This window comes from Electrona antarctica (assembly GCF_951216825.1).
Source record: "Electrona antarctica genome assembly, chromosome: 11".
Taxonomy (NCBI): domain Eukaryota; kingdom Metazoa; phylum Chordata; class Actinopteri; order Myctophiformes; family Myctophidae; genus Electrona; species Electrona antarctica.
Genome location: NC_136792.1, coordinates 14,903,126 through 14,912,106, shown reverse-complemented (window position 1 = coordinate 14,912,106; position 8,981 = coordinate 14,903,126). Strand labels below are relative to the sequence as shown.

Genomic DNA, 8,981 nt, shown 5'->3' with positions numbered 1-8,981 from the left:
TCCACTCTCACCCATCGATGCACATCCACTCTCACCCATGCACATGATGCACATCCACTCTCACCCATCGATGCACATCCACTCTCACCCATCAATGCACATCCACTCTCACTCATGCACATGATGCACATCCACTCTCACCCATCGATGCACATCCACTCTCACCCATGCACATGGTGCACATCCACTCTCACCCATGCACATGATGCACATCCACTCTCACCCATCGATGCACATCCACTCTCACATATGCACATGATGCACATCCACTCTCACCCATCGATGCACATCCACTCTCACCCATGCACATGATGCACATCCACTCTCACCCATCGATGCACATCCACTCTCACCCATGCACATGATGCACATCCACTCTCACCCATGCACATGATGCACATCCACTCTCACCCATGCACATGATGCACATCCACTCTCACCCATGCACATGATGCACATCCACTCTCACCCATGCACATGGTGCACATCCACTCTCACCCATGCACATGATGCACATCCACTCTCACCCATGCACATGGTGCAGCACATCCACTCTCACCCATGCACATGATGCACATCCACTCTCACCCATGCACATGATGCACATCCACTCTCACCCATGCAGGTGCTGGACAAACAGAAATGCAACAGGACGAGAATAAAGCCTGCAACACAGGTATATTCCTCAGCTCCACGTGTTTATTGCTGCTGCAGCAATAATGCTATGCCTTCCAGGCTACTGGTATTTTACTGATGAATTGAGTACATCGGGGTGTTAATAGAGTTTTCAATGCCATCTATTTTTACCAGATGGATTAAAGAGGCTATTGTATTTCTTAAAACTAGAGACAATCAAATACACACTTAAAGAGTCTGTTCAAAGAGACTTGGACCCCCCTTCCTTGACTATTACGAACGTAATAGTCTCCCGGAGGAGGGTTGCAAGACCCGAAACATCCAATGATTCCAGATACGGTAAAAACACTGATGATGTGTCCAAGTGTGTACATCAGCAGATGTTTCACTAACTCAATCAATCCATCAATCAATGTTTTCAGCTCAGTCAAATGAGCAAGTGTAACACCCAGGATTCGAACCCAGGTCTCCCGTGTGGAAAGCCGACATCTTAACCAGATATTAGACCAGATATTAGACTTTTGAGGCCATCAGGCTGAGGCTGTGAGCCACTCTGCTACACTCACCCGTCACCCCCCTTTTGAACCCCTCCCACAGGGAAACCCTTATACAGGTCACACCGCCATTGTAACACCCAGTGATCGAACCAGGGTCTCCCACGTGGAAAGCCAACATCTTAACCACTACTCCAAAGTCCAAAGGCAATTGCCTATGGCTCGGCTCGGGGGAGATATTAGACTTTTGAGGCCATCAGGCTGAGGCTGTGAGCCACTCTGCTACACAAGGTTATGAACCTCTCCACAGTGACACTGTGTCCTCTAAGGACTGCCCTGTATCCCAAATAGGCCTACAGCCATCACTGGCTCAGGTTCTACCATCACTGGGTCAGGTTCCATTTCCACCACGTGTCACAGGATATTGCACACTTTTAAATATAGGATTTCAAAACATTTGATAATTTCTCTCTCTCTCTCTCTCTCTCTCTAACCATCTACAGTAGGAAGTTAGGAAGTTCTTTGAAAGACCAGGAGAACACCCCCCATGTTCTAATCAATCAGCTAACAGGATTAACAGCCACCCATCAATCAGATGATGATAGTCTTGATAAAGCATCAAAATGACTACACAGCTAGGCTTCAACAGGCCGCTTCCTCATCATAACGGCATCTTCCTGTGCAAATGAGATTCCAGTCACAACAGAATGTGCACCTTCTGTGTGACTGAGAATGCATGTTACTGTGAGCATAATACAGTACATTCCATGCCAATGATGTCACACATTTTACTGCTGACTATTAAAATGAAACTTTGTCTGTAAGGGGGCGGGGCTGCGCTGTGACAGAGAAGAATGGCCAGCCGCCGACGGGAGGTGTATGATCATTGAAGTGACATCTTTTATCTCTCTCCACTCTCAACCTCAGTTAGTCCTAAAGGGATGTCTGTGTTAGAGTTTCTTTGTTGTTTTGCTTCCGTCTGTCTCATGGCGCCTGGAAAGTGAGAGACACTGAGATGCTTTCATCATATTATTATTGTCAACATTATACTTTCCATTTCATTTTGTAGGAGAAATCTTTTCATTCAGATAAAAATGGAAAAACCCGACATCAAAGCAACTAGATTTGATGTCCTCGCTCGACGCTCTCTCTCTCTCTGAAAGCGGAGATGTATTTTGTATCGGTCCTTCGTAAAAATTAGATGAACTTCCTCTCAACTCAACAGTCATCAAACATCAAATGCTCTCTCATCTGTAGTGAGTCTATTTATATGCTGAAGATAGGCTACTCTCTCCAGTTTAAAACACACTGCAGAGCGCTGAGTGCTTGGATGCTGGGAGCTTTTAGCCCATCTGTCAGCATGTGTACCAGTCTTTACTCCCTATGAGGAGAGTGGATACTGTGTGTACTTTAGTCTGCTCATTCTCAGACTTTTTAATTTCAAGGACTCCCATTTGATACCTTTTTCATCTCTGAAACCCTTATCTAGTGTACAAATGGAGCCAAATGGACATGCAAGGTTACACACAGCATGTACAAATGGAGCCAAATGGACATGCAAGGGTACACACAGTACATACATACATACATACTGTACATACATACATACACACACACACACACACACACACACACTCACAGGCCTACATACATACGTTAATATCTACATACGTATATGGTCTACATACAAAAAATGTAATTATATACAAATGTTTACTAAAATAAAAAATAAACAGGACACCAAAGATAATTTTTACATAATCTTTTTTATTTTTTATATTTTTTTCAACAATCTTTTCCATCCAGCTGCATTTTGCAATGTTCTTTTTTTTAATCTTCTATTATATGACGAGTTATATGAAGGTGTCTCGAAAAAAGGTGCAAACGTTAGCAAACAAACGACATAAAAGAGTTCAGTTTATTTTTCTTTTTTGGCTAAAAGTCCTTTCAAAGATGGCGACGATCACGTCGTCACTCGACCCCTTCTTCTTCTTCTTCTTCTTCGTCACCTGCCACCACCAGAGAGCTGTGCCACTTCAGTACGACATCATAACATACAGACAGGTACACACATCGGCAGTATAAAGCTTCATTTATCTACTCCATCGCAGGAGGGTGGCTCTCCTAAAGCAAAAGAACAGACCTACAAAGTGACAACTACTCGTGCGTTGCTTACTTAAACAAGTGCAAGCAACGGAACGCTATAGCTTGTCGATCTGTGCTATTTTGGGGCGAGCACCACCGTTGTACCATGGCGTATAAATCATGCTTAACCCCTGCCCTGCATGCATAAACTGTCTTCGTGCCCCCCCCCCCCCCCTCCCTTTTCATAACATGACTTTCACTGAAAGTCATGTCACATTATTGTCGTTGACCAATCAGAGCAGCATGTAGATTTTAGTAGAATGGACATTCCCATTTAGATTCTTATGAGGATGGTGGCGTTTCGACCACGTGACCTCTACAGTGTAGTCAGTGTAATCCAACCAGAAGCGGTTACATAGCTAATTAACAGGAATTAAAATTAATAACAGAAGTGTTCACTACAGTATTAAATGATCCCTTGTCACAGTAAGAACAACATCATAGATTTAGACTGGGTAGATTTAGGGTATTCCCATTCAAAATAATTAACAAGATTCTTTTGATATTTTGATTGGGTATTCTTGATTGTATTTTGCATGTATTTGTTAATCATATTGGCTACAGTGTATTTTCATGACTAATGCTGTATTTCAAGGACTTCGCAGTTCAACAGTGTTAATTTCATTTCGGTAAAGAATACAACAGTAATTCTCTCAATGGTCACGCTCAACGCTTTTCATCGATTTGCGTACGTATTCCATTGCAACGGTGTGTGTGTGTGTGTGTGTGCGTGCGCGTGTGTGATTGACGTACTACAAATCCAAATTTAACTGGATTAAACACATTTTTCCATTGCTCTAATGACGTAGTGAATCATGCATCAGCAATGAATGAATCATAAGCCTTGTTTCAGTCCCCCCCCCCCTCTCTCCCCACAAATCCTTCCCTAAATGGAAGTACAAATAATTATAGCTGTTAACCAGTTCCCTGCATGTGCTTCATTTACGCAGTGTGGCTGTGAGCAACGTAGCTGTAGCTGAGCACACCTGGCGGTTTTGTAGCGTCGTCAACGCCATGCAGTGTGAACCCTAACTCTCTAAGCCATAAGAAACACTGACCCAAGGATTCTAAATAGTTTTCATAATATCGTTGTCGGGCAGAAACCTCTTTTCTCCATATTTTAACTTCTTGTGTTTTTTTCCGTAGATTAACGGCCCTATATTTGATCATACTACCGCGTCACACAAAAGCACCAAAAGTAGCTGATTCACAAGCTCCAAACACGTCTCCAAGCAGCGCAAGCTTGGAGATCTGTTGCTTTTGAATCCGGAACATTTGGACATAATGTGGTTTCCACCCGACAGAGACAATATCATATCTCTTCACTCTATTCTGAAACAAACATTTCCACGTCATAATTTGTAATATAGGCCTATAGGCTAGCTCATATTATGTAATATTATGTAGACATATTTATGCTCATGTCATGTCATGGGGTTAAGCCAGAGTAAAAACCATTACAGATCCTTTGTAACACGATGTTCAATACATCAAAAAAAGACCGACAACCAAAACAACAACAACAGGGTTTTGCTTTGTTTTGGGCATCATGAACTGGTGTAATTAGACACCCAGTACAATGAATAGTAGTAGCGTCCTGCTAAGAGAGAACACCTCCAATAGCAGGTGGTTTGGATTTACACCGAGCACATACACTGTTTGTATACAGGGTAATAATAATAATAATAACAACTATTATTATCATTATTATTAGTGGGGAATAACCTTTCTATGCAATTCTATGATGCTGTTCTAGTGTTCTGCTGTGAAGCAACTGTAGAGATCCACATCAAGTGAAGGTCTTCATCCAACACATGGATGTTAGCCACTTAAGCCCCAAACATTTTCAGAAATCATGTTGCATTTTCTGAACTTTTTCACCTACTCTTCCCAAAATAGGGACACCATGTACTCATTCTCCATTGGAAGACAATCTTTGAGAGACAATGCAGTGTGGCTTCTGATTGGTTGCATCATTTCTCTTCCTCCCTCCCTCTCTCCATGTTGGAACAAATCAAATGCAACTTCACCTACTGTACATAAAAATTTAAAAAAATATATATAAAAACAAAAAAAATCCACTTACAATGATAAGTAACAATATATCATTAATAGCAATTATGGGAGTCTTGAAAAATTAAATCAATAATTTGGGTGGGTGTGATTGACGACTAAAGCGCAATACTTACTCCTCCCGACATCCTCTCGACATTAGGGAGGTGATGCAGTATAGCTACAATTTAGATGTCATTCCGAGCTTCAGAAGGAAAGTTCCTCAGAACTCTTGCACCTCCAGATGTCCTGACTCTCCGAACTACAGTTGCGAAAACCTTTCTGAATGTGTAAGACCTTTCCGAATGTGGAAGACCTTTCCGAATGTGGAAAACCTTTCCGAATGTGGAAGACCTTTCCGAATGTGGAAGACCTTTCCGAATGTGTAAGACCTTTCCGAATGTGTAAGACCTTTCCGAATGTGGAAGACCTTTCTGAATGTGGAAGACCTTTCTGAATGTGGAAGACCTTTCCGAATGTGGAAGACCTTTCCGAATGTGGAAGACCTTTCCGAATGTGGAAGACCTTTCCGAATGTGGAAGACCTTTCCGAATGTGGAAAACCTTTCCGAAGCGGCGTCTGAAGGAGTGTATTGGACTTAAGTGACAACAACAGGTGAATATGTTTAGATTCCAGGGCAGTGAGTCTACATGATCCATACAGGGCAGTGTTGCTCAGATACATTCTGAAACACATTTACCACACACACACATACACACACACACCTGGGAAACATAAGGACCTTAAAAGGGATGCTTTTCCGAAATCACATTGTTATGATGTTGAGTTGAACGTTATATAATTTTCTCAGTTCTTCTTTAGTGCACGCCCATGACTGTACACTCAAAAATGCGGCACAAAGCGCATCTTGAAATCAAGGCTTTACACTTTAGCATTTACCAAGAGAATACGCCATGATGACGAAGAAATACTGTATTTTATTTCCACACTATGTCATCTCTTCACATCAGAACAATGGGATTTAGGTAAAGTCAATAAAAACTCAATTTAAAGATCATCAGATGCCTTTCCCCACACAGAGCGACGTAAAACAAGCTCAATACAATGAGGTTCAGTTACTAGATGTAATAATTCACATGAATGAGGTCATCGGAGACCAATGGGGTGGAATATGCCAGGCTAAAAGAAAACAGGTTAGATGAATTTTTCTTCATACGGTATAGGTGAATGGCTTTAATCCAAAGCACCTTACAGTAATACTGCATACATGTTTAGCATGGTTGGTCCAATGGGAATTGGGAATAGAACCCCAAACCCTGGCAGTGTGAGTGCCTTAATTGCTCTACTGTACCTTACTAAGCTACACAGGGCATGGGGAAGCGTCAACCCTGGCAGTGTTGGTGCCTTGCTCAACTCCAGCACAAGCTTGGCGGGGTGGGGGGGATTAGGTGTCCTATAGCTGGAAGGTTAGCGTGGACGAGACAAAACGACACAGGTCCTGTTTCCCAAGTGCTGTGAATGCACAGTCTGGTACAACGGCAGATGTTTTATAAGAGGAGGGCAGACAGAGGGAGAGGGAGAACGCTAGAGGGTGAGAGAGATAGAGGAAAGTGCATGGGGGGAGAGAGAGCCTGAGAGTGAGAGAGGCTCTGTTGAGGTCCTCGTAGTGAATAAACTCACACAGACGTTAAATGAGAAGATCCAACTAGGGAAGAACCATCAATAGTCCAACATGAGGAAGTACAGTTGGTGTGTCGTGTTCAACAGTCACACCGGAGGAGAGGAAGACATCTCAGAACACCAGCAAGCCGCTAAAATCAACAACACATTCTTAATCCCAACTTGTCATATATTGACGCCCTATTAGTGTTTACAAGCTCACAGTGTGTTTGCAACACGTTATGGGCATGTGTCTTGAAATCTTTCAGAAAATGGCAGAACATTTTCCAAAGATTTCCTCATTTGTTTGAAGTGTTTCGCTTAATACGAAGACATGCCCAAAGTAGGGACGCCAGGTCTGTGTGTTTATCACGCTGGGTGCCCATTTTCCAATGTGCAGGATATTTCAGACGTTGTGGGAGGTGTGCTGTCACGTGACGTAACTGACGACAGAATGCGGACCTGATTGAGAGCATGGCAATGTTGCCATTAAATAAGTGAGATAAAGCAAATCTCACACTCGTAGAAGTTGGGTTTTGCTCAATGAACTGACATTGCGTGAAAGCTACAGGTGTGCGACTGCATGTTCCTCACTGTGGTCTGCACCTTGGTGTGTGCTCCTCCCTTTGTCTTGTAATGTTGCCATTAAAAACACTAGTAGTGCAGTACTATGTCAGTGCTATATGTACCAATATGTAAGTAGTACCTGTTTCGCATCAATTGTGTTCTGGAGAAGAAGCACTGATACAACCGACTTCACACTCAACACTGCACCCCTTGGGGTGTCAGCAATACACACACGGTTCTCAAGCAATACACACACGGTTCTCAAGAAGCAGCGCCACATAAAAAAACGTTGAAAATAAGGCAGGCACGTAGTCAGAGGTGAGCGTGGGCCCTATAGGGTGGCTGACCCGAGTGAGTGCCGAGTGGTGCGAAGCCCACTTCTGGCGACTCGCTGCTGTCCAACGTGCATTAATACCGATCGGTAGAAACAACAGGCGCCTAAATATAACGAGTTGGGAGTGAGAATGCGTTGGCTAAATAGGGAAATGTCACATTCTTATTCACCAATCCCAGCCTACTGAACTCTGACCCTGCCCCCATTACCGCCCACATCAACACTGTCCCACCCACTCAAGGATAGCCCCTCCCCCCTTTGTTTTGCACAAACCAATCAGCTTCAAGTTGACAGAGGTTTGTACATTCTAAAAAGCTTTTAAGTGATTGTGTTGACACAAACACATGACAAATGCATCATTGTGACACATCTTTTAAAAATCCATATGAGTGTTCAGTGATCATATCATGTCATAATGTCATATCATATATATCATTTCATTTATATATCAACAAGTTAAAATGGCCCTTCTTCCCCCACAGGAAGTAGTAACGTTCCTGTTATTTTTAAATCAGCGTTGTTGTGTAAATGGAGCAAACATGCATATGTATCAACACCCAGCAGTGTGTGTGTGTGTGTGTGTGTGTGTGTGTGTGTGTGTGTGTGTGTGTGTGCGTGTGCGTGTGTGTGTGTATTTCAGTGTATTTCAGTCGGCAGTGTGTGTGACACAAAAGTGACGACAAGGCAACTGAGCTTCAAACCAAACAGTAACCACAGAGAAGCAGAGTGAACGTCAAGCTTGTATTCTCCAAAAACCAGGAACATGTTGTGTGCGTGTGTGTGTGTGCGTGCCTGTGTACGCGTGTGTATGTGTGTATTTGTATGTCATGTGCGTGCGTCAGAACAAGGCTTAAAGCTTAAAACTGTTCTTTGCGATCCCAAAAGATTTGAACATGATGGCAATGTTGATAATGATGGATGAAGGTGAAGAGACAATGTGTGTGTGTGTGTGTGTGTGTGTGTGTGTGTGTGTGTGTGTGTTCCCAGGGTTGGTGTCAGAAGGGTTTTTTGCATAAAATGTAAATCCCCCCTCCCCCCCACCCCCCATCACAGTCAAGAACTCCATGTTTCATCTATTTTTTCCCCCCGTTATCGTTTCTTGGTGATGTTGATAATGATCGCTGTTGTCGTGA

The 8,981-nt window shown here is 43.0% G+C and overlaps 1 protein-coding gene across 3 annotated transcripts in view; it reads right to left on the bottom strand.

Moving 5' to 3' along the window:
• Window positions 1-8,153: 8,153 nt before the first annotated feature.
• The window catches only part of LOC306932378 (fibroblast growth factor 12-like), a gene marked incomplete at its 5' end in the record, with an annotated part of 85,743 nt that continues 84,915 nt past the window's right edge, over window positions 8,154-8,981 (bottom strand). For all 3 annotated transcript variants that reach the window (XM_079514168.1, XM_079514167.1, XM_079514166.1), the window contains one exon: window positions 8,154-8,981. This exon is cut by the window's right edge and continues 1,326 nt beyond it.